Here is a 27,030-nt window from a genome sequence, read left to right as displayed (position 1 = left end):
GCTGACTGTGATTAGAGTTATCTGTGGCCAATATTTTAATTCCATTGTTCAATAATTCCCATTCCTTTGCATTATTTTTGCTTTATTATACTCTTATAATCCTCTCAAATATATCTATAAAACTTTATAACCCTTTTCCAATGGCATATGGTGTGTGTTCTGAAGAGAAACATGTTTATGAGCTGAAAGATGGGAAGAAAATGTAAAGTGCTCTTGCGGGACTCCGGGAGGGATTGCTGTCTGCCTGTGTGCAGGGAACACTGCCGTATATCAGGCTCTTGCAACCTGGATCTGTTAAAACAAGGAAGAGAAGTCTAGGAATGTACTATGCCAACTTTGATGCTTCTCAGGTGTTTTTTTTTTTTTTTTCCTACTGAAGATTGAAGTAAACTGTTCCTGAAACAACATTCTAATTCTGTATGCTGTAGAGGATGGGAAGGAGGGAAGGAGCAGAAATTTAGAGTGGTTAGAAGTATAACAACAAACACAATTTTACTGTCTACTTCCCCTAGAGTCGTCCTAGATTTTGCCCAGGCCAGAGCTGGCAACAGTGTTCCTTGGGAGCACTTGACCTTCTGTAATCATTCTTGGAAACCTATAGATTCTTGTTCTGAAAGTTTCTTCTGTGTTCTTAAAATACTGCACTTGCTGTGCACTGGATTCAAATTTTCAGCTGCCTCCTAGACTCCCTAGTTGTTCTCCTTGTCACAATCATCCATCTAACCACAAAGACATATGAGAAACTTCAGTGTTATCTCTCACTTCTCTCTTTTTGCCCCCTAGTTGGTCCCTAATTGTAGTTTTTCTTCTCTCTGTGCTCTCATAGCCACCTCCCTCCTTCATTTCCTAGTTTTAGGCCTCAAACTTCTCTCTCATGGCACATTTCAAAAGGTTAATTGGTTGCTTTTGACTCTAGACTTTCCCCCTCAAATTACCCTCCACATGCTGCCAGCAAAATTGATATTCCTTTAAGAATGTCTTAAGTAGCCCATTAAATAAACAATGATTCCTTTCCCTCCCTCTACTGAATTCCAGGTTCTTTGCTGAAATTAACAGCCCCTCGGGATCTCAACCTAGTTCTCCTTGGCAGCCTCACCCTGACTCACTGTTTCACACACCCTGTATGTCAGCAGCTTTGAGTGCATTACAATCTTGTACACACTCTGCTCAATCTTGAACCCTTTTGAAATTCTCCACTCTCTGATATATGGTTCCTCTGTCAAAGGCTCTTATATTTATTTCTGGATTTCTCAAATTAGAAACAACCCCTCTTCTCTGTTCTCTGATACAACTGTTGCATCTCCGTTGCAGCATTTTTATTCTGCTTTTCATTATAGTTTGTAATCTTAATTTCTGTTGCATTCAGTGCAGTGAGTTGCATCCTTTTGCCTTCTTTAGGATCTGTATTACCCATTTGATGATGTATACTAAGTGGACCTAGAATTGTCTTCTGAGCAAAATATTGGCTTGACTCATGAAGATTTTGGCATCTAAACATCCCAGCCTTTCCTATAGGTATTTTATTAAAATATAAAATTAAAAGTCACAAATCTGCCTTTAGTCAGCCCTTTGGGGAAACTTCACTGGAGGTCATAGTAAGTGTCATCATGCCGTCTGTCTCCCAGTGCTGATAAAAAAAAACAGATTTGAGAATACAAAATATAAGGGCAATAGTCTGATGGAGCCATTTTTCTGGATTGTATACATTTTATTTCAAGGTGCTCAGCTCTTCAGAGGTCTGCTTAACTGGATGGTGTCCAGTAAAATTCTCATCACTACCAACAGAGAGGAAAAACAGTATAAAATGCTTTGCTATGAAACCAGTTGTATTTGAGTCTTTTGTGGAACACAGAAAATTATGTTCTTAGGCTAATCCACTCCTGTGGGTGTAAACCTGTTGTAGGTGGGAGCTTCCATTTGATTAGATCACTTCAGGAGGGTGTGCCCCAGGGTGGATTTTAATCCTCTTATTGATTTCTTTATAAATGGGATAAATATACAGAGAGAGAGAAGGTCACAGACACAGAGAAACTCCCAGAAGCTGAGAGAGAAGGCCCTGAGAGCCAAACACTGAAAGTAAGTGGAACACAGAAGCGGAGACAAAGCCATTGAAGCCAGAAGCTGAAAGCAATGAGTCCTGGAGGAGAAGGGACTGACGAGCAGATGCTGCCACATGCCTTGCCATATCCCCTTCCATATGAGAGAGAATCCAGGACCACCAGCAGCCCATTCTCAGGGAGAAAAGCATCTCTTGATGACACTTTCATAGCCTCAGAACTGTAAGCTTGTAAGTTCATAAATCCTATTGTAAGAGCCAACCCATTTCTGATATATTGACTTAGCAGCCTGTAGCAAACTAAAACACCAGTTTTTGCAGTCATATCAGAAATGTGGTTCTAAATATATTATCTTATTTGTTAAGAATATATCAGAGGCATTTCCCCAGGAATTCCTACTGGAAACAGGTGTGCTTCTTTTCTGTTGATTTAAACATGTAGGTCTTGTAAATTGTATATATGATTGCTACGCTGTTGAATTAGTTGTTAGGCAGCTCAGAGTCTTATTTTCCACCTCCTTTTACTAGGGTATATAGGACCATTGATACATACTGGGCTACAAATGTCATTCCATATCCATTTTATTTTTTTCATTTTAATTTCCTTTCCAATCTCTTTCTCCTAGCAATCAATCTAATTATTCATTGACAATCACTGTAACAAGCTTTAAATATGAACAGGGTTTGGAAATAATACATAAATGTTCCGATAATTTCTATTTCATAAGAAGTGCCTAAATAGCTCTTTACACATAGATGGTACTCCAGGGTTTCTTGATTAAATACAAAGAAACTCAAAGCTCTGATAAATTCCAGAGAAAATGCTATAGGTCAGGTGCAATTATTCACTTGAAGGAACCCAAATAGTCTTTTGGTCAGAGTTGAACACAATGATATGGTACACAGCACTATTGGCTTTCATTTATTCCTAGTGACTCAAATTTCAAAACTTCAGGTAATAAGGATAAGGCAATATACCCAGCATTTCCCCCATTATAATCCTTACATAGAAGATCTAAATGAGAGTGGTATTTTTAATGCATATAATAATACTTAAGCATCACAATATCAGCTAACTCTGCTAGACAAAATTTGCAAGAAAGGGCACAACTATCTTTCTCACCTCCACTGGAGAAAGGTTAGTGTTATGGGGTGTGCATAAGAGAAAGGTCAAGGAACATAGATTGCTATATGTCAGAGCAAGACAATGGAAGTACAAGGAGAAGGTCAAGAGCAATGGAAGCAAGAAACAACTATTTGTGTTGGAGTGACTGTTCATAGGATCTGAAGAAACCTGAAGACAAATGTCAGTCTTCTTGCCCTGATCACATATGAATCAATGTCGAGGTGAAATCAAGAAGCTCCTACTGAGAAGTTCAAAGAATAGAGTCAGGAATAATGAGACTGCAACCAGCCAAGAGAACAGGGTCCTAACAGGAAGGAAATGCCTGAACTGAACTCTTCATACTATGCTCAGAAGGACTACCGACCATTTAAAATGGAATACTTTTAGTTCTAAGGTTATTATGTTTTGTTTTCACTGAAATGATTTTTAAATGAAGATATATGGTTGCTAAGGTGCCTACAATTTAAAATACATTTAAGAAGACTTCTGTGACAGTCACAATTACTTAAAAGTGAACACAGGTAAATTTGGGAGGGATACAGGGAAAGAAACTCAGGACACATACAAAAACGTAATTCTTTTATTATTCTCATCAGACTTTCTTACATCTCAGCATTCATTAGGCCAATTAGTCAAATCACTGCTAACAGTTTCATCAACAGGAACAGCATGAATGAAGTTAATATTTCAGTGCAAGAACTATTACAACAAATACAATTTAAAAAACTAGGAATTTTAAAAAATATCTTGAGTGATCTAGAAATGCTCCTACAGACAAACAAAATACTAAATTATCCCACTAATCTACTCGGTTTCACATTCATTAATTTAGCTGTAATGTAATTTATAGGGATAGGAAATGAGGAAAATTGAGGAAATCGTCACAGCTCTGTGTTTATAATATGAAATAAGAAATATGCATAAGATATTTTGTCCCTTTATTTTTCAAGTATAAGTAACACTATAGAAAAATTTGACAAATGGAGAAAAGTGAAAAACAAAACAAAACAAAAAAGCCCTTAAATCCAGTATTCTAATGGGTCTTCCGGTCTTTTCATGATGTAACATGACTCTTAGACTCATATTTGGGAATCCTTCACATCTTATTGGAATGAATTGCAGCAGATGATTTGCCAACTCATAATTTTATGAGGCAGAAAAACTCAAAAAATCCTGTTCAGCAATAGTCATGCTAAATCATTATTGATCCAGATAGATTATTCCAATTAAAGAATATGAATACAAAATGATAAAGAAAAATGAAGTATCCAAAATATATATTTCTTCTCCAGCCCTCCTCAATTAAAATTCAATTTTTTTGAATGAAAAATATTAAAGAATGCTGATCACAGGAACAATTTGCCAGTTGCACTGAGTATATATTGCTCATATACTATAATGATGTTATTTTACATTTATCTGGTCTACTCCAGCTCTTTTTTGGTTATTATTTGCATAGAATACCTTTTCCCAATCTTTCACTTTTAACCTGTCTGAGGTGGGTCTCTTGTAGACAAATATAGATGGCTCATATTTTTTATCCATTGTATAAGTCTATGTCTTTTGATTGGGAAGTTCATCAATGTTATTAATGTAAAGGCATTTCTTACTTCATCCATTTCGTCCTCCAGTTCTCTGTTGTCATACCATTCTATTGTCTGTCTTATCCTTTAGTTTACCCTTTCTAATAATCTTCATTTCTAAACTCTTCTACAGATCTCTTGCCCTTGTTTTTTCCTTTCAGACTGCAGCACCCCATTTAGTTATCTCTTCTAATTCTGGTCTTTTGATAACATATTCTATTAGTTTTTGTTTGTCTGTGAAGACTTTGAAGAATTCCCAATAAGAATTTTATTATCAAGAAAGAATTACGACCTAAATGGAAATTTAATACCTAAACCAATACTTTATTTCATTCTTAGATTATTATATCCAATAGTTGGGGCTGTAATATAAAAATTAGAATTATGTTATAGTTAATCTCTATAAACTTGAATGATTTACATTTATAAAGTAAATGATGTTGCTATGTTACCAATTTTTTATAATTGAGTATATTAAATCTAACCTGGTCTTGCGCTATCTTTAAAATTTTTAATTTCTTTCAATCTATTGTGTGTTTATTTTACAATTTTACAATAAATAACTTTTTAACAGCTAAAATAACCCCCACTGATTATATACTTTGGATAGATCATATGGTATGTGAATATATCTCAGTGAAACTGCTTAATAAATAATTAATTGTGCAAGAATAGCCAGAAATAGCAGATATATGCATCAAGGGAATGAGAGAGATTGAGAGGTGAGGAATTTTTCTTGTTTGTCTGTTTTTTAAAAAATTATTATTATTTAAATTATGAAAATACTTTAATAATGATTGAAGCAATGAACATACAACTATGTGATTATACCAAATACCACTGATTTTACACTTTAGATAAACTGTATGCTTTATTAATATGTATCAATAAAGTTGATTTGTTAAAAAAAAAGGGACTCTTAGAGTATGCATTTCATTATAAGGACTGTGCCAGATCACTGCTTTAGGCATTAGAATATGCCATCTGGTGGTTGTACCATAATTTTCCATATTGATGAACATTTAAGTTACTTCCAAGTTTTTAAAGTTACCACTGTTCGATTTTTAAATAATGACTAAGTGAACTTCTATGTGTGCTGTTTGTTTGTTGGTTTGATTTTATTATTTCCTTATCATTAATGCAAAGATTTTAGATTATGGGATTTCATCCCCAAATAGTTGATGATTTCTTCCCCCAAGCCATTCACATTTATGAGAACACCAATTTCAAACCAATACTTGAAACTGTTTTAACATTATATATAAATGTAATTTTTTCTTCCTATTTTGTATATGATATGAAAATGAGATCTTATCTTTTGCTTTGAATTTTTTAAAAAACCAGTGAACTTGAAATTTTGGTCATGTTTTTTATTAGTTGTTTTCTTGATCTATGAATTGTCGGATTAACTAAATGTTAAGATAGTTTCTTAAGAATTTAAATGAGTTTTTTAGAGTTTCTACAACTGCAAGCAAAACAGTTCCTTCCGTCTGCCCCATAAGATCTAAGTCCTCTTACAATCTGCAGTGAAGTGGACAGCATCTTTCAAAATTCCTTGAGACTGAGGCATGAACAAATGTAAGAGGGGAATGCAAACACAGACCAAAGCAAACTTATTGCTACTGTAGTAAAAGAAGAAATTCTAACATTGATGTAAAGAGAGTGGTTATCAGAGTTTCTGAGAAGAGGGGCAGGTAAGAATAAGTGGAGCATAGGGCATTTTTAGGGCATTGGAATTGTTCTGCATGATATTGCAATGATGGATATAGGCCATTACACATTTTGTCAAAACCTGTAAAACTGTACAGTGGAAGGTGTAAACCATAATATAAACTATAGACCTTGGCTAGCACAGTTTCAATATTGGTTCATCAATTGTAATAAATGTACCACTCTAATGTAAGATGTTATTAACAGGGAAAAATGTGGGAGGGGGGTGGAAGGGGGAAGGGAGGGGTATATGCGAATCCCCTGCACTTTGAATGTAACTTTTCTGTAATCTACAAACTTCTCTAAAAATAAAGTTTATTAATAAAAAAAACCCCTGAGAGAATTAAGTTTAGTGCATTTGTATCCACTTGTGGATGGATTGAGAGCTGAATGAAAAAAAAATTTAATTTAGCCTTTTACAATTTAAAAATATTAACTCTGCCATATTTATAATACTTTCCTCAGATCTATTGCTGACATTTCCAAATTTGGCCTATATTTTATGTACATGAATTTTACAATTTATGCAGGTAAATCTATTTGTTGGTATCTTCTTTCTTAATTGCTTTTTGACAGTGATAACCTATAACTATATCATAGCTTTATTTTATTCTACATATTTTGTTTGAATTTATATCTAACCTATATGGATGAATCTTTTTGTTGGTGTCTTTTCCTTTTTCTATGCTTTTTAAAATTGATAACCTACAGAGATTTGATTAATCTTTAGTATTATTTTCTTCTATGCGTACTTGGTTTTTTGTTCTTTTTTATTTCATTCAAATTTTATTTCAAATTCAACAAATTAAAATAACAGAAAAAGGTGACTCAACAAGTTATGGAAATATTACTCATAAAAGCTCTGTCTTGGCACTTTTATCTCATCAAATTCCAACAACAAACTCAATTGTTCCTCCAGTGTTCAGAAAGATACACAGGTGAACTCAGATTAGTTAAATGACATAGTCAAGGTCTCCTTATTAATGTAAAAAAATTAGGAAGAGAAGGAAAAAAAGCTTAATCATATTCACATGTCACACAGCCAAACCCTACTTTCTTTTGATCTTTAGCATTACTATAGTACCTTCTTTGCTTTTGCTACAAAACATTAGAATGTTAACTGTAGTCTATAAATTACATAGTTATATTTTCTCATGTATCACCATATTCTTAATACACTTTGTAGTAGAAGAAAATTCCTGTATTTATATTATTAACCTCAATTCTCATCTACTGCTGAAATCATTGTTATACATTCCCTATACTATCCTCTAGCTATCCTTCAACTAACATTAAACTTCCTAGACTATTCATTTCAGGCACAATTACATCCATAAATCAAAAGTGTTTGTTACATTTATTATAATGTGCTATTATCAAGTCCATCCATTACCCCATATTTACATTTTACTTTATTAAACATTCTATATACATCCAACATTGTCTTCCCCTTCTCATCCCGTATTCCATCTTCCAAGAACTTCATAGCCCAACTCCATAAGTCTACTCATTGTATTATTCCATATATGTGAGACCACACAATAACCTTATGTGTCTGACTTACTACACTCAACAGAATATCCTTAAGGTTCCTCCATGATGTCATGTACTTTCCCAACTGATTTCTTCTTAAACAGCTGAATAGTATTCCATCATTAGAATACACCATATTCTGTTTATTCATTCATTGGTTGATGGGCACTTAGATTATTTCCATCTTTTAGCATTTGTGAATAATGTTGCTATGAACATCAGTGTGCAAGTATCTGTTCACATCTTGCTTTCAGTTCTTCTGAATACATTACTAGTAGTGGGACTGTGGGATCATATGGCAATTCTGTATTTAGTTTCCAGAGGAACCACCAAATCATCTTCCACAGAGGCTGCATTATTTTACACTCCCACCAGCAATGAAGGAGTGTTCCTATTTTTCCACATTCTTTACAGCACTTGTAGTTTGTTTTTTTTAATAATGGCCATTCTGTATGGTGTGAGATGATATCTCATTGTACTTTTGATCTGCATTTCCCTAATTTTCGAGTGTAATTTGGTCATGTGTATTCTACTTCATAAAAATGTCTATTCAAGTATTTTGCCCATTTTTAAATTGGGTTGCTTGTTGTTCTGCCATTAAGTTGCATGATCTCTTTATATTATATGGATATCAATCTATTAGCGGATAGGTGGTTTCTGAAGATTTTTTCCCATTGAGTTGGCTGTCTTTTCACCTTCTTAAGAAAATAATTTTGAGGCAGTATAATTTATCTATTTCCTTCTTTTGTTGCTCATGTTGGGCATAAGATCCAAGAAACCACCACAAACCACAAGATCTTGAAGATGTTCCCTACATTTTCTTCTAGGTGTTTTACGGTTCTAGTTTTTATATCCAGGCCCTTCATCCATTTTTAATTAATTTTTGAATGAAGTATGAGATAGGGGTCCTCTTTCTTTCTTTTAAATGTGAACATCCACTTTTTCAAGCACCATTTGTTGAATAGGCTATTCTGACCCAGCCGAGTGGGTTTGACAGTCTTGCCAAAAATCACTTGACCATAGATATAAGGTCTATTTCTGAACTCTCAATTCAGTTTCATTGGTCAATTTGTCTACCTTTATGCAAGTACCATGCTATTTTTACCAATGTAGCTAGATAATATGTTTTAAAATCTGGAAGTGAGTCTTCCAACGTTTTTCTTTTTAAGGATTTTTTGGCTATTTGAGGACCCTTATTCTACCAGATAAATTTGATAATTGGCTTTTCCAGTTCTACAAAGAAGGATATTGGGATTTTATTGGGACTGCATTAAATCTGTAGATCAGTTTGGGTAGAATTGATATCTTAATGTTATTTAGTCTTCCAACTGATGAACATGGAATATCCTTCCATTTATTGAGATCATCGTTGGTGTATTTCAGCAATATTTTATACTTTTCTTTTCTGAATATAGGTCCTTTATGCCTTGGTAAATTTATTTGTTAAAATTTGTTTCTTTCAGTTGCTATTGTAAATGGAATTTTTTTCTAAATTCCTACCCAGTTTGCTCATTAGTAATGAATAGAAATGCTATTGATTTTTGCAAATTTATCTTGTATTCTGCAACTTTGCTGAAATAGTCTGTAATTTCTAATACTTCAGTTTTGCCAGTGTGTCTCTCATATATTCTGGGGCATCTATGTTATGTGCATAAATACTTGTCATTGTTATTTTTTCTTGGTGAATTATCCTGCTTATTAATATATTGTGTTCTTCTTCATCTCTTATAACAGTTTTGCATTTAAAATCTATTTTATCCAAAATTAGTATCACTGTACCTGTTCTTTTTTGATTGCTGTTTGTTTGGAATATCTTTTTCCAACTTTTCAGTTTCAGTTCTGATTGTATCCTTGACTCTAAGGTGAGTCTCTTGTAGACAACAAATATATGGCTTATGTTTTCATATTTATTCTATCTATGTCTTTTGGCTGGGTAGTTCAATCCATTACTGTTCAGTGTTACTACTACTCAGGCATTACATTTCTTCCATTTTATCCCTTAGCTTTCTGTTGTCATATTTTACTCTTATCTGTCTTTTAATCTTTAAGTTTCTCTTCCTTATAATCTTCATTTCTACACTCTTCTCCAGGCCTTTCTTCCTTTTTTCCCTTTCAGGCTGCAACATATCCTTTAATATCTTTTGTAGATCCTGTCTCTTAGTAACACACTCTCTCCATTTATATTTGCTGTGAAGACTTTAAACTCACCCTGATTTTTGAAAGATAAAAATTATTGGATAATAAATTGGATAAAGTATTTTTGGCTGGCAGTTTTTCTCTTTCAGTACCTTAAATATATCATACCATTGCCTTCTTGCCTCCATTTTCTGATGAGAGATTGGCACTTAGCCTTATTGAAGCTCCATTGTAAATAATACATTGCTTTTTCTTGTTGCTTTCAAAATCCTCCCTTTATCTTTGGCCTTTGACATTCTGAATAGTAGATGTCTTGCAGTAGGTCTATTTGAATTCATTCTGCTTGGGGTATGTTATCCTTTTTGAATATTGACATTCATGTCTTTCATAAGGGTTGGAAAATTTTCAGTCATTATTTCCTCAAATATTTTTTATACCACTTTTCCATTCTCCTTCTGGGACACCTATAATGCATATGTTTATATGTTTTGTGTTGTCTTGGTTTGTTTTTATATCAATTTAATTGTATTGCTTTGGTGTATTGTATGAGACTTTTAAATTTTTCCTCTGTATTTGCTATACATTCTCATATAGCACCTTTTAATGAAAAAAACCCTTTTTGCCCTATTATTGTATGACAATTTTTATGACATATATTAACATGTTAAACATATTCAGTTCTATTTCTTACATAAATTAAATTTTAATTATGATAAGTGGAGACTGTAAATGTGGGTAGAAACATTCTACTGATAGTCATCTTTGTCTTCTACTTGATGACTTATGAACAAGCTGGGGCTTTAAAGAGCTGGCTCTCAGCTGAACCTAATGTTTCTAAAAATGGGAATAATATCACTTTCAACTCTTAAATGGAATTATTATTCTAGCTCTAAAGTGAAAATAATCCTTTTCATTAATCTGAACATAGATATTTGTTTTCCTTGAAAAAAGACATTTTAAGTAAGAATAAATTTCATATCATTAAATAGTGTTTATGTGCATGGATTCTACAGCCAGGCTGCCTTGAGTACAACTCCAGTTCTCTGTTGACAGGATGGATAATTTGGGGCAATTTGTGCACTAGTTTTCTCATATGTAAAATGCCAACAATAATAGTTAGCTCATGGGATTGTTATGAGGATTAAGTGAGTTAACATTTATATAGTTTTACCTACTTTTGGAGGAAGAGGGGACAGCATGTCAAGAAAGCCTTCCTAGAGAGGCTGACCATTAGGCTAAGTCTTAAAATACTAAGTAGATATTCACTATTTGAATTTTCTATTTTGATAAGCAGCTTCTGAAGTTTTTGGTGGTCTATGTAACAGAGAGGTGTGGGATATCGGTTTCCAACAGCTACCCTAGGTCAAATGATGTAGAAAGACACTATTGCCTTTTTGGTGGAAGTAGGGTGCTTAGAGTACTCTATGTTGAGAGTTTAGGTGGGAAAGAATCTGGTAAAATAACTTATAAAAATGGGAATAGTACCCAGTGGGTTATTCCCTCTAGGCAGACTCATATATATTATTTCTTTAGAAAGTGTCACTGAGGTAATTGATATTTGAAAAAGGCAGCCTAAAAGTGCAGCTTAATCTACCATTTTTTTTGGGTTTCTCTAAGCATTAAGTTGGGTCACCATCCATGAAGCAATGTTCCTAGAGTTTATTAGCTTAGCTTTGCTCAGACACACCTCTATTGATTTGATTTAACTAATCCTTAGCCTTCACAGAGAATTGACAAGGTACAGTTATTTGAAGGACATTTGTGTGTCTTACACAAAATCCCACTCATAGGCATTGTACATTAAATTAATAAATGTGCTTTAAATATAGATCCATGTAACATAATTTTCCCAACACGTAAGTGCCAAGAACAAAATATTTCCTAAGACAAATCTAGACAACTCCAGTTATCAGACCCTGAGGGCTACAAAGCCCATGAGTTTCTTTACCTTCTTGACTACCAATAAGTTTACAGAGCTAAACTCAATGCCCTGTTTAAGTAATTTAGCTTATTTTAGATTTCTGTTACAAGTACTTCTTACTTCCTAGATGATTCCTAATCTCTCTTAAATTGTAAAGGTTTATTATCTTAAATATTTTTAATCTGTCAACTGCTTTAAAAGTCTTATAGCTATATGAGTGAAATAGTTATTGTATGTGTTTGTCATTTGACCTTTATTAAACAATTTTTTTTAAAAGTCAACATACATAATCTTTCTAAATAGATTTTAATGTTTACAGAAGGACAGGATTTCTTTTTTTTTAACCTTTTACAATCCTCACAAGTACTCAATAAATAGCTTAATTGATTGATAGCTATCTTTTATAAGAGGAGGCATGGAGAAGATTTTTAAAGATGGAATTTCACCAAAAAAATAATGGGCTAATAGCAGAAATATTGGGTTGAAGCATTTTCTGTCATTTTCAAATCAATCCACCAAAGGACTAGAGCTATTTTTTATATGTAAGGGAGAACATATATACAATACTATACTTCAAACTTGACATAGACAACTCCCTTGTTTTAGATATTAAGAAACCGAGGCCCAGAGTGTTTATGTATTTGTTAAGGTAATGTGCTGAGTAAGTATAAAACCAAGACTGGAATTTATATCTCCCATTTATCTGTCATATAATCTGAGGCCAATCTATTTATTCACTCTCTGCATTCACACAATAGGAATGATCTGCATAATTTCCAAGGTATGAAATTCAGCATGATCCTAATCAGAATTTCATGAAACTCTAAGCTTTAGAATCATGGCACAAATAACTAAAATCCCAACCACTTACTGTGTGCTAGGCCCTGTGCGAAACAATGTTTGATTCATTATTTCATTTATTCTTCACAATAATCCTGCGAGGTAGATACAGATGAGAAAATGAGCAGCAGATCCCATGTTAATACCGGGGTTCAGCTGAGCTCTCATTCACTGTGAGTACAGCCTCACAGATCCATTACTGTACAAATACTCACAGGCTTTTCTGTTTGTATTATAAGATTTTTTTTTCCCTTAAGCAGACTAGAATTCTCAATTCCTAACCACCTGTGTTTTTTTTTTTTTTCCCTCATATAAAGTATTTCCAGGAACTTCTTGCCATCAAAGCAGAATTGCAGACTTAACATTTCAAGACAAGAAAGTCATAAATCTCTGGTAGTACTGGGATCCAAAGGGAACATTAGGTATTTGGAAAAATCATGAGGAATAATCTGAACCCCCAAAGAAGAAAGTCAGTGAAAATAAGATGCTGCTCTTGGAAGCCTTGTAGTAATGCCACTGTGTAAAGGGAAGAAAGGTAATCTAAGTTAAGAGCAACTGGATCCTATCTTTTTTCTTTTCCTTCTTCTTCTTTTTTTCTCTTTACCATCCCCAGTTCTGGTAAAGACTAGTATGTTAAGGATTCTTGGACTAGAAAGAATAGCTAAAATGGACAGCAAACTACTATATATGAAAGTGACATAAAATTAGAGAAATTCTCACCTAACTCATGTCTTCATTTCATAACTGTGATATTTGCTAAAGGTGAACATCTATTAATTTTCCTGATGGAGCCTAAGGAATAATTATGAATGGCAAATGCCAAGGAAATAACTTAATTTGAACCAGGCTTATTGTTCAGAGGCTGGTGCCACAGTGCTGTATAGTTGTATAGCGCTTACGAGTCTTTGTAGCAGATTCCATGGGCTAGAGGGCTTTCCAGGAAATGCTAAGAATATAGTGTCTTCTCAGAGGATGCTTGCCTTCTGACACATTTACCAGTTAACAATCAGGCCACACAAGCCCACAATGCTTTCAGCATGTTCAGTCATCTGCCTTGGGGAGACTGAAAGTATTACTATTGATTGGGCTTGGTGTTTAATGTGGTTGTTAAATTTTACATCACTGTACAATGGCCAATACTTTGGGTACTAATGTAATTCTTCCAGGTTTATCATCTCTTTTAAAGCTTGACTATTTAGTACATTGTGTAGCAGTAAATTCCAGACAGGGGAATAGGTTTAATAATAACAAACACTTAATAAAAATAACTTTTCTATAAGCTTTCTCATAATGGTATTAACAGGAAAAGATAATTTTGTTCACTGCATTTCTCTGCAGACATTCGGCCGACTGTGTCTCTATCAGTTTTTTTCATAATGTGCTCTTGGCACACTTTCTTTGGTATTGCTGGTTTGAGAGCACTATCTTTTTTTATCCCTGTCACCCAATGTGATATTTTGAGCACTCAAGATGTGCTGCAAGCAGGGATAAACTGATTTATATTGAGATTACAATGGCAAAGCATGTGGGATCATCTACCTCTTTGCAATGAGCCTTCGGGCAGTAACTTCATCTTGGAAATATATCTGGCTATTCTATACATTTTTTTTTTCCCTTAAAGGGCTGATAATAAATGTACCAGGCAATGATCTTCTCTTATTCACTGCTTGTAAACAGAGTGGTTTTGGTGGTGCATACCTTAACATAAAGGAGGTAATGCCTACCTCCAGCCCTTGTCACAGAGAGAGTGATGTCTCCAATATGTATACATCCCTGATCCAAAACTATCATGAATACCTTTCTAAGTAGTAGAGCTTTCACAGGTTTTTTCAGCACCCACCCACCATTTTCCCTTCTGGTTGAACGATGTTAATAGGTGTTTTTGCCTAAGCACAGATGCAATTGGGAGAGTCAAGCTGACCCTACTAGTAGATGTTGGCTGTGCGCTGAACCTGGTCAGGCTGAAACCTGTTCTTCTGTGAATGGCTTGTGGAAACTGGGACAGATGGTAGGGTCAGTAATAAGGAACTTGTTTGTTGTTGCCGACTGGAGGCCATTTCTCCTGCCAGCATGACTCCACAGATTTATCCTGGCATTGGTGACCAAGGGGAGACAAACAATGTTGTCGAACAAGCATTCTGAAAGATAGCATATGGCCAGAAAGAAATCTCTGGAGAATACCAGGAAGTGTTATGCTATGCTACAGTGTGGTAGTATTGCTCCTAAGCAGCAGGGGGCATGGTGAGTTCATCCAGTTAGAAGTATAAACAGAAGAAACTGGAGACAACAGGGAACAGTCTGGTGAACTTTGAGCTGGTGAGCAAGCGTGCTGTGTGCTGCGTCTAAGATGGTTTGCTTAATAAACTGTATTACTTTCATTCTTTTGCATTTTGCTTCCAGTGAATATGGATATAAGTTGGGTTCTAGGGTGACACGATGTTAGGCATTTTTGTTGATTTAAAAAATAGATACATGAACTAATAAGAGGGAAGTATTAATGATGTTAGTCTAGAAGCCTAGCTAATTGGTAGTCTTCTAACTAAGGAAATGCATTTTCCAGGAATATAAAGAACCAAGCTCTTCCGGCTTTAAGACTGCTCACAGATTACCGTGGAGTAGAAGAGAGCAGCTTTCACTGATTCTGGACACATGGCTGACTTGTTGGGTGTATCCTGCTCTCACAGCAACAGCTTGTGGGTAGTAGCCTAGCAATTAATTATAAAATAAGAACACTAAGGTGACTTTACTTTAGAATTTTTCAGGAATTTTGAAATGTGTAATTGAGCTTGGGTCTTTTGCAACCTGAGAACTATGACACAAATGCATATTTCTTCTTAAGCTTTTTGGATTTCACAAATTTTATTCAAAGTATAGAATAATTTCCTGAGTTGGCTCCACATTAGGAATCCTGGAATTCTTTTGGTCTGGCCTATGGCCAGGTCTGGAAATATAGTGATGAAAGAGCCACCTGAAGTGGAGGGGGATTCTCTTTTCTTCATTTTGATGTGCAACCACATCTCCCTAATTAGAGCTGGATCGAGCAAGTGGGATTTTCAAAAAAATGTAGGGTACGTTTCTTCTTCAAAGAAATAAATCATGTACTTACCAAATCCAATGGATGTGTCATGATGATGGGAACGAGTGTTGTTGGGGGTGGGGGGGTGGGGTTGAATGGGACCTCACATATATATTTTTAATGTAATATTATTACAAAGTCAATAAAAAATAAAATTAAAAAAAAAAAAAAAGAAATAAATCATAAAAATTTTAAAAATATGTATGTTATTATTCTCAAAGTGTTCCCAAAACATAAATGTTCTGAAGAACAAAAGAATCAGATATAAAATAGAACAACGAAATGGTGTCATATCCAAAGGCTGGATTTCATTCATAGAGCTAAAAAATCTTGGAGTTCAAGTGTTAAAACTTTTCACCCTATAACTTGGGTTTAGTCAACTTAAGCATTGCTGAGTCCTTGGTCTTCATGTTATTACCACTACCAGGTATTTCTATCTGAAAAGATTTTTATGTTTATAAACAACAGATTAAAGGCAAAAGTAGAGAATAAAATAAGTTCAATATCACTGTTGCAATAGTATGTTATGGGATGTTTCTTAGTCTCAGACAGGCCCCAAAGACATGAAAAAAATATTGATAAATTCTTTCTAAAGAGGACTGGACAGGACATGGTTAAAAGATGATTCAAACTTGTTCTGTAGGTCTGGGATTTTGGCCCATCACCCACATCCAACCTACCTGTGATGAGAGATTGAGAGAAGAGACCAGAGAAAAGTGAATTTCTTAAAGTCCTAGTAAAAGTACCATAGTTTCTCTCCCCTGTGCAAGAAAAGGAATCTCATGGGTTTGAGAAAGAATTAAGTTGGTTTTGGCTTGTTCTGTGAAATGCACCGTTTTGTCCAATAACCAAATAATTAATTTTGTGTTCTATTCCTAAAGTGAGAGTGGGTTTTAAGTAGTATAGTTTGCAAACTTGTGCAGGTAAGAAAAGTACATTTCTGAGTACCTGTTTCACTGACAAACCTTGCCCTTAGAGTCCAACAAGGGAAAGCATGGGAAGTGCTAAAGTTGTAGAGTGATCTTGCTTCACGCAGGAGTGTGCTTACATTGTCGGGCACAATCCCTGGCACAAATGGAAGCTCGCCAAAATGCTTGTCAGAGAAACTGTGAAGCTTGGGAGACAACAGCGGCACTGCAGGGAAGGTGGTCAACAGGTTCCTAAGCTCGAAGGGAACTGAGTTAGGGAGTAAAGATGGGCACCCTTCCCCCACCATGTCTTACCTTCCTGACCTGATCTCCTATGACTTCCCCTACTCACTTTATTTCAGCCATACAGCTTCTTGTTCTTTACGTTTTTTTCCACTGGCCGTTCCTTCTGTCTGGGAAATCTCTTCGCACTGATAATTCACTTTTGAACTCCCTTACCCTGCTCTCCTTTCCCTTCTACATAGCCCTTATCCCCTACCAGCCTATCTATTTGCTCATTTATTGTTCATTTTTATCTTCCATTAGTTGAATGTAAGTACCATGAGAGTGGGATCTTTGTTTGTTTGCTCTTTTATTGATGTATCCCAAGTGCCTGGAGCAGTGTCTGGCATCTAGTAGGGGCTCAATAATTACCTCAGCTGATAAATGAGTGACTATAGAAGATGAGAGACTTCTGGGCCATGGCCACAAATTCCCTTTAAGACATCATGGACCATATACTGGGGCAGGTGAGGAGTTAAGCTCTCCTTTGCCACAGAGCTGCAGTACTTTTCCACAACCTCCTTCAGAAATCCAGGTTCTAGGGAGTCTAAAACCACACTCAAGAATTGCTCAAGTAGTCTGAAGTCAAACAGCAGGCCAGAGAGTTCCTTTGGCTTCCTCTTTGGTTGGCTGTTTGGAATAGAGCATAGTAAATTAGATTTGGAGGTACTCCAGACTTAAATCTTGAGAGCCACTCTAGTATTTCAGAGAGGATAGGAATGTAGATACTAATGGAAATTAAAATAAATCGAAACAGAATTAACTTAGAGTCAATAATTGTTCACATACATTGCATTCAACGAGCACTGGACCATTTTGGGCACCGATAATTGTGCTTCATAGTGAGGATAAGTAAATCTATCTGCAGTTGGACTTCATCAAAAGTTTCACATGTTACCATGAAGAAGCAACTTGAGAAATCTGAAGAATGTGTTTTAAAGAAAACTTCATGAAACTATAGGGAAAGAAGAAACCAGCTTCCCTCAGCTTGGTCTACATTTACAGAATTATAGATACATAAGAGTTTTTCTTTTTCAAAAAGAAACAAAGGAAGAATCACATAGAGAAAAGAAAAGAAAAAGAGAAGACCCTAGAGACTGTTTTTCAGTCCTCTTCAAATAGTTCATTCTCAGGAAAACATGCTTTCTATCAGATTTAACTTCCCCATATTGGTTTAATTTCCCCTCCTCAGTAGCAGACTTAGAAATCTGCCACTCCTTTTACAATACTTTACAAAACAATCCTTTTATGTTATAAAGACAAGTAGCAAGTTCTCCTCAATTTTTATTTGACTAAACTAAATTTAATTTATTCTCTAAGCTAAACAATGCCAATTCTTTGTGTCTTTCCTGGTTTTTCATTTTTGACATTGGAAGAGTCTTAATTCTTTTAACTTTGGATTTTCCAAGGCTACTTTGATGAAATACTTGATCAATATCTTTAGAGACTTATTCAAAACTTTCTAAATCTATTACTCTCTTTCGTTGTTGTTTCCCTTTTTTTTTTATTTATTAGAGAGGTTGTGAGCTTACAAAACAATCTTGCATAATGTGTAGGATTCCCATAAAAACATGGAATATGTCATGAATTTTCTGTCATCCTTGCACAGGGGTTATGCTAATCTTCTCTATATCATTCCAATTTTAGTATATGTGCTGCTGAAGCGAGTGCTACTACTTTCATTTTTAAGAACCATTTACTTTTTCTTGTTATAAAAAATATGCTTTTCTCATAGGAAATTGAGAAAACATAGGAAAGAAAAAGAGGAAAACCATTCAGAATTTCTGCTCTCAGGATGGCTGTTAATATACAGATATTATTATAGCTTTTTTTCTTACTTATACTTACACATTTTAACAAAACAGGCATTATATTTAGATATAGTTTTGTTTTTATTTTTTTCACTCGATGTGAACATTTCCAAGAGTCAGTAAATATTGCTTTTCAAAGTGTTATATTTTTTTAAAAAGGAATTACATTCGTTCTACAAAGGATGTGTGGAACGGTATATTTTTGAATTCCTTTTAGGTGGAATGCTTATGTAAGAAGCAGGGTGTTTTTAGCATACTTTGAAGTATTTCATGGCCTTGGTATTTGGGAATGAGAACATGTGACCACTTAGAGCAAATTCCCTGAACTGCAATGTGAATTAACACAGAAAAGTGAATTGATGATCACTATTACTGATTGAGATGTCTGAACCACGTCTCTACAGATATAGAGAAACCTCAGGAACGAGTAAATCTAGGCTCTTGAGTAAGGAATTTTAGTTTTACTCCTGACTGTACCAATTAGGTAGACCTTTCTACCTAGTGACTCGGTATCAACCTCCACAAAACGGTAAATATGATTCTTACCTCTTTTCCAGAAGAACTTTATCAGAATTTGAGTTTGTCAGGCACTTGAAGATTCAAAAATAATACTTTGTAATCATCAGGAATTTTTACCCTATCATCTTGCTAGACTTTTTAGCTATTCATTACTTTATACTCATAGTTTCTAAGATGAGTAAAATTTTAAACTAAAAAGCATTCTGAAAATGAATTTTGCAACCCACCTTTATAAGGCCATTTCATATACATTGTCTTGCAAATTTCACTTTATCAGAATTTGGGCAAAGGGAATTAATTTAATAGACATGCAAAAGTTGCTTTTCTGTGTCATCAAGAGCAGCTGTCCATCAGCAAATGACAGAGTTATAGACCCTCCTTCATGGTAATTATTCTTCCATTATTGAATTATTCTATTCATTCCTCTAATCAGCATGGCCCAGTATGTTTTGCCAGGAAACAAATATCCGATAAGGGATAGTGTTCAGAATAACTTGAGAGCCTCCTTTTGACTTCTGGACCCTAAAAAATAATCCTCTGATTTCAAGGCCTTTGCTACTTCAAGCAACTTTTTCTAACGGAAAGAACAACAAATGGGTACTCTTTAATGTAGATGCATAGGCAAATGCTTTTCTTTTTGCTTTACACAAAGATAGCAGAAGAATCTTTTACATTCTGGGCAACCAAGTGGAACCCTGTTAAATGATAAATAATGTAAGCTAGAGTATATTTTCCAGATGTAATGGGGAACAAATATACTCAAGAAATGGGAGGTGAAGTCAAAGCCACCAAACAGAAAGAACTAGAAGTTACTTAGTCATTCTGCATGAAAATCCATTTTGACATTTCTGTTCTAGTAATATTGTATTCCTGCTTTGGTGGCTTTTGAAGAATGAACAGAAAAATTCATAATCTCTATTACAGGCTTTGGTTAAATTTTTCTTTTTTCAGAGTCCACTGGATCCTTATTATCTTGCAAATTTTGCTATTTGAACTGTTCTGATTTGTGCAGCAAATAGATTAAAATCAACAGAGAAAAAGCTCCAAAGAGTGACAGGGCTGTCAGGGTTTTTCTTGGGGTTGTTATGAGTTCTTTGTATACAGGTGAGTTGAATCACAGCAAACCACTGACTATTCAGAGTCACATGCTATGCTTCATGCCTTGAGTAGATCAGAAAAGCGGAGAACTTACGTCCATCTCTATAATTTGATGCAGCAAGGAAGAGGGACAATTGAAGTATTCCTAGAAGAGGTAACACTTTTTTCTTACAAATCACATTCTATTCATTCTACGGATGTGCCAAAATAATAGGCACTGTATCTCTCACTAAATTTAACAAATAAAATAATATACCTTTCAATGTGGTGGCTAAGATTGGATGATGCTGAGAGGAGGATGATATGTAGAAAGATGTTAGTATGGCACAGGGTGAGGGTGGTGGTGGGGGGCAAGTGTGCATGGTTAATAGGAGAAGATGTCAAAAAAAATGAAGCATAATAATAGTGCAATTTATCCTTGCTAAACGTACTGCAGTGTGCTATAATTAAATATGAAAACCTAAATTTATCTCTATGTTCGGTTGTCATTAATTTAACAGGGAGTGCACATGTTCTAATCTAATGGCTGATTTTTTTTCCTCCATGTGCAGCATATTAAAATGTATATTAGCCTCAAGGTGCATAAACACAAAATAATAGACCAAAGGTTTTGGCCTGTGGAGAAAAAAATCCATGCTCAAAGGCCGTCAAGTAGCTGTGATGCAGGGGAGACACTCACTTAGCCTCATTAAGCCAAAGCTCTCTTTTGCTTGTCTTTTGTTCTGCATGACAGCAGCCTCTTTGTTGTATAATAATTCATTCCAAGTTCGTTCCAAGCTACCGAAACTGGTGAACTGTGGCCATTTTAATGAGAAGTATTGGTGGTATGCATAATCTGGATGCCACGTGGGCCAGACAATCACAGAGCACTGCAGCCAGCAAAATGAGATATTGTCGAAATCACAAATTTGTCAAGTTGTTTTTGGACAGGGTATTATAATAAGCACTAAAATATGCATCCTATTACTCTGCATCTGCCAGTCAAAGATCACTGTAATGAATGCATGCTGCAGGGTATAACCAGGACGTTTTCCTAAGTAAAACAAACCACAGAGTACAGAAAAGAATTATGTAGAGTTTTTCTTGGCATTCCTTGATTTAAAAAAAAAAATCCTTTTGCACCAGGAGTCAGATTCTCCTGGCATGGTGTCCACTGCTAGCGGTGAATATACAGAGCCTTCTGGTGCCAGGGAGGTAACATGAATACACTGTTTTTTAATAGGTGGTCTTATCAACTGAGAATACAAAACCTCAAACTCAAGGCTTAAAATGAGTCTAATGAAGAATTCCTGGGAAAGAAAAGAAAAAAATGAAGGTGAAAAAAATCTCTTCCAATAGTTCAGAACCTTATGTTTACTTCTTTCCTACTTCAAATGGTGTAGCCTCTCGGAATCTTTTTTTTCTCTTTCTGTTTGTATTTGCTTTTTTGTCTTTCTGTTAGTTGATCTGCTTTAATAGAGTAACCTGGAGCTTTGGGAAGAAATGGGTGGGATGGGAACTATGAGCTTCTATTTTAGCTCATTTAAAATATAAGCATTATAATGAAAGGTGAGTCTTTTCACTTGTCCATAAAGTGGGCTTTAAGGAGAGTGGCCATTTCCTTTATTTAAACCATAACTCTTTTGAGGGTGAAAGGAGGTACCTATTAATAATTACAGGCATAAAAACTAGGGCTGTTATAATACAAACTGGTCTGTAAGATTATCACAACCATGAGTTCTTAGATTGACAAATTTGACGGAAGTTCTCCATCACCAATGGCAGTATAATAAATTCTGCTATTTAGGAATCTTTACTAAGTAGTTTTTTAAAAATTATTCCACGAGGTCTGGCTAGAAGTATATCATATTTGTGGAAGATAATCTCAGGATAGGAAGAATCCACTTTTCCGATCTTTTCTAGCCTACTCATTCAACAAACCTTAGTGAATCTTTGTTTCAGTAGAAACTAGAGTCCGAGTTCAACGTCTCAGGAGATAGCGGCTAGGAGCTCTGCCCACAGCCACAATCACAGAAGCCTGAAAATATAACAAATGTCCCAAGCAGTGGTGTCTGGAGACATGAAGCTGTGGTGCATGACAAGAGAAGCTCTGCAGTGACAGAGGTCTCTGTCTCTAGGGCACTGGTACATCCCTCCATGGCCCATGTTTGGTGTGTGTGCATGTGTTTCTGAGGTTTCTTCAGAACATTTGCTTTGAGGTCTGGTCATCAAACTATGCTTTACCCTGGTGAAAGTTCCCTGGTGAAAGTTTCATCCTATAGAGAAAACATTCACATTTGTCTGCAGTTTGAGAACTTGTCAAACGAAGACTGATCTGCTGTGCAACAACCAGAAATCTGGTAAAAATTTTGGTTATATTTTTCAGATGTTGGATGCTAAGAAGTATTTTATTTATAATTCTATTTCATGTTACAGGGTTATAATATGCAGGCTTTTTTTTTTTTTCCTTTAAAGACCTCAATAATGTTTATCTTTTAAATGGGATGTTTAAATATACCAGGAAAATCTTATGGCTTACTACAAATTGGGAGATACCCACCATGGAAGCCCTGATAATATCTGGTTTTAATTAAAATTAAATGTCACAATAACACCTTCCTACATTCTGGTGTCATGAGGAAAGTCATTGAACTCCTGTAGCTAAATAAACAGAAACACTTGATAAAATTTCCAGTGATCCTTCAAAACAAATGGAATCTCTTATAGTACATTGTTTTTAATCTCCTTTAGAAGCATATTCTTCCTTGTAATATAGACATATAAGTTTTACCTTTCAACTAAATTATAAGCTCCTAACAGATATAACTTCCATCATTCTAAGTTAACAGCATAAAGTCTTTCACATGCATTGTGTTCAATAGATATTAATGAAACAGAAAGGTAAATCTAAATGTTTCACACTGTTTGGAATCTATCTCTATTATAGATACATGATAACCTTCCAGTTAGCAGATGAACGATAAAAGAGGACAAAAATTAGCAATCTTTAAAAATGTATTAGTCAATGGATGAGATACTTGATTAAATATCTTAAATTAATTTATACAAAAATAAAAATGTTCTACATGGACAAAATTGAAACCTCATATTGATGGCAATTAAATATTGGATTCTAATTGTATTTTACCTGCAAAACAGCCAAGCTGACTTCTCCATTCCCAGGGTCATCACCCTAGCCTATGGCCTCACTGTCTTGCAACTGGATTTCTGTAATAGCCAGAACCAGGTGCATATTAAAATGGGAGTTCCCTTGTTTAAAAATTATTAAGAATTTCTAGACACAGAAGGCAAGGCATTAAAGCAAGCTCAGCACCTTTCTGAACAGGAGCCCTGTGTGACTTCCCTGGTAGTGCTTCCCTGGAATCCTCTCTGATTTCCCTTTTGCCATTGCCGATTTATTTTCACATAGCAACATGATGGTATACTTGAAATAAAAAGTGGACAATATCATCTTTTCTGTGTAAACACTATTTGAAAGCAAGCCTGTGCACATTTAATAAAATTCATATTCTTGGTCATGACCATCAAGGTTCTACATGATGTGACCACTGCCTACCTTTCTAAACCCAGGTGGTATACATGTACCCTTTTTCTCTAACTCTGGCCCACTGGCCTTCTTTCAGTTGATTGCTTGCCTTCACACATGCTGTTCCCTCCAGGTGGGATGCTGTCTTCTGGCTCCCTCTCATCCTTCAGGTTGTACTTCAAATAATACTCCCTCAGAGAAACCTTCACTGGTACCCAAACTAAGCTAAAACCCCATTGTTTTCCTCCTAAGCACTCTCATTCCCCTTCATGGTAGTTAGCACAAATTATAACTTAAAAAAAAATTGTTTCTCTCCATCATTACACAGTAATCGCCAAAAGGGCAAGGACCCAGCCTATCTTCACCACAGTAAAACAATGCTTAGCACCATGCCCAGCATACAGTAGATGTTTAATGAACATTTGTTGAATGGGTACATAAATGAATGAGTCCGAGCCCTATTCAAATACTCAATGACATTGTTCTCATTATTATTAGTCTTTTCAGAAAGTTAAGCTATAATTTGTTTGGGCAACCAAAATATTAAAATGTCACTCAGGCATTTTCTTTTATGTCCTGGGCTCTATTCTCTACCTATTTAGAAATCCTATCCTTTATAAACTAGAAACCCAGAGCTAGGTACATTTCTGTTTTCATGACCTCTGAATGGTGTCAGATGTAATAACATTTAAGAGCTGGGAGTCAATGTACAGTTGGGCTTCATTACATTCAGAAGTATCAGACTGGAGAATCAATGACAGTATTAAATTGAGACATAAAATGCAAAGTTAGGAAGTTGGAGTATGTCTCCACTTTATTAGGTGATGCCCGATTCACAAATACATACATACAGAAATATATATATACACACATACATATATACATATTGATATATCTATTAGATGATGGTGTTAATATCATATATATATATATACACACACAGATATATTATGTGATTATCACATATTTGATATTAACACCAACAGCCTTTTGTCAAATTGCTACTCTTGGGTATGGCACACCTAAGGAATAGTTATCTTTTCAAGGTTTATATTTAGATGTGTTTTCTGGTTGTGTTTTCCAACTAATAAAGTAGCATTTTAAATATAACTTGTCTTATTTATCTGCCCTCAATTTGAGTACTTCTTATTTTATTACATTTAGAAATCCCTTCCCTTTGCCCCTCTGCCACATAGTTAATGATCTGTAAAAACACTTAAAAACAGTAGAGGAGTTCATTTTTAAAAAGGATCCTATGGAGAAGCCTTCTAAAATGTGAGAAAGTCATCTGTAATCAGCCATTTATTTAGTTGTGCTTTAACTACTGGTTTTAATATAGCAGAGTTACTCTTTAAACAGGGCAAACCTGAAGTATGTTCTATAGCATAATCTAATTATACTTAATAACCTTAATTTTTTTTCCATTACTACTATAACAAAACTAATCTAGATCCTATTGGGCAGCATTGTTATTCAGAAGAACAGGATTTAGGTTCAGCTGGGAGAAAAGAAAATATTTATATCCACATTTCTCTCCCATCACTACCATATTCACGAGCAATTGGATGACATGGCATGGCATGTGAATTTAGGCTTGGCTCTATGGCCCCAGAAGTCATGGTGAGGACAGTATTAGGAGCATGTGTCTAGGAAATTTACATAGGAGGCGGCCTCTTCCTAGGTAAGTTAATTTGTTTTCCCTGTGTCATTGTAAAAATGGAGCCAGTTAGAGCTATATTTGACTTTTGAGGTTTTCTCAAGACCTGGTAATGGGTTGAAGAGTTAGCAGAAACTGGACATTTTATCTTTGGTGGACTGTTTATATGGCCTCAATAGTTGGGCGCATAGGGTTGGGCTGGGGCTTGTGAAATATGTGGGGCATGTGTTCATATTTTGGGCATATTTTGTTTGTTTTATTTTACTACTATACTTCAAATTTCATACCTCCTGAAATCAAAGACTTTATACATATTTTCATTTAATGTCATAAGTCTAGTCTTGGAGTCATCATTTAAAGTATTCATAGTTCTTTTCATCTTTCTTTATAAATGCCCATTGATCTATCAATTTTTTTCCCTTTTTTTTTTTATCTTTCAAATTTTATAACCTGTTTTTCTCTGGATTCTGAATGAAGTCTGAACCTTTCTGCTTTTGTGTTCAAATATTCTCTCTGAATTTTCACCTGAGTCATTAAAAAAAAAGAATCGTTATTGCCCTCTTCCATGATTTGTCTCTGGGTAGAAGGCCACAAATTGCATTCATTTCTTTTTATTATCCTAACACATTGCAAACCTGATTTTACTATAATTTGTTCTTCACTTTTATCCCAGCTCTAAGTCTCCTGATAACACCACTTTCTAAATTGTGTCTATTAAGTATCTTATTTAGTATTATTATTTCACAGAGTCACCCCTTACATTTATCCAGGTTCTATATCATTTCTTCTTCCTTTTGAGATTCTTTTGTGGAAGTTCTCTTTTACTGAGAAATGAAAGTAGCTCCCAAATCATAGCCATCTACAAATTTCCTTAAGTTCTTTTCACTTTCCAGTGTTATCACTAAATAAAATATATGAGGTATTCTTAAATTGAAATTTTATATTATTGTATTACCTATCCCAGGACTGCTTGAATTTTAGCACACATATGAGGCACCGGAGGACCTTTTTACAGTGCAGATTGTGATTCAGTAGGTCTAATGTTGGGTCTGAAATACCATATTTCCAACAAACTCTGGGTGATACTGATGCTGCTGGTTTAGGTTCTGTGCTTTCAGGTGCAATGATCTAGACAACTCCAATTCATGCAACAACACAACTGAACTGACTTCAAATGAAGTTTTAAGGAAAACGTTCATATTTTTATTCATGGAAATTTTATTCATGGTGTTTATTTGAAATGAATGG

At 35.0% G+C, this 27,030-nt stretch overlaps 1 protein-coding gene and 1 non-coding gene across 4 annotated transcripts in view; both read right to left on the bottom strand.

The window, feature by feature from the left end:
* Positions 1-27,030, bottom strand: part of DPYD (dihydropyrimidine dehydrogenase) — a 982,193-nt gene that overhangs the window by 68,401 nt on the left and 886,762 nt on the right. The gene's annotated exons all lie outside the window — the stretch shown is intronic.
* On the bottom strand, positions 18,737-18,842 carry LOC111758698 (U6 spliceosomal RNA). Its single transcript, XR_002792881.1, has one exon. It is a non-coding gene; the product is annotated as a U6 spliceosomal RNA (small nuclear RNA).

This window comes from Dasypus novemcinctus, chromosome 9 (assembly GCF_030445035.2).
Source record: "Dasypus novemcinctus isolate mDasNov1 chromosome 9, mDasNov1.1.hap2, whole genome shotgun sequence".
Taxonomy (NCBI): domain Eukaryota; kingdom Metazoa; phylum Chordata; class Mammalia; order Cingulata; family Dasypodidae; genus Dasypus; species Dasypus novemcinctus.
The sequence above is the reverse complement of the archived record's forward strand: the minus strand, read 5'-3'. Positions and strand labels throughout refer to the sequence as shown.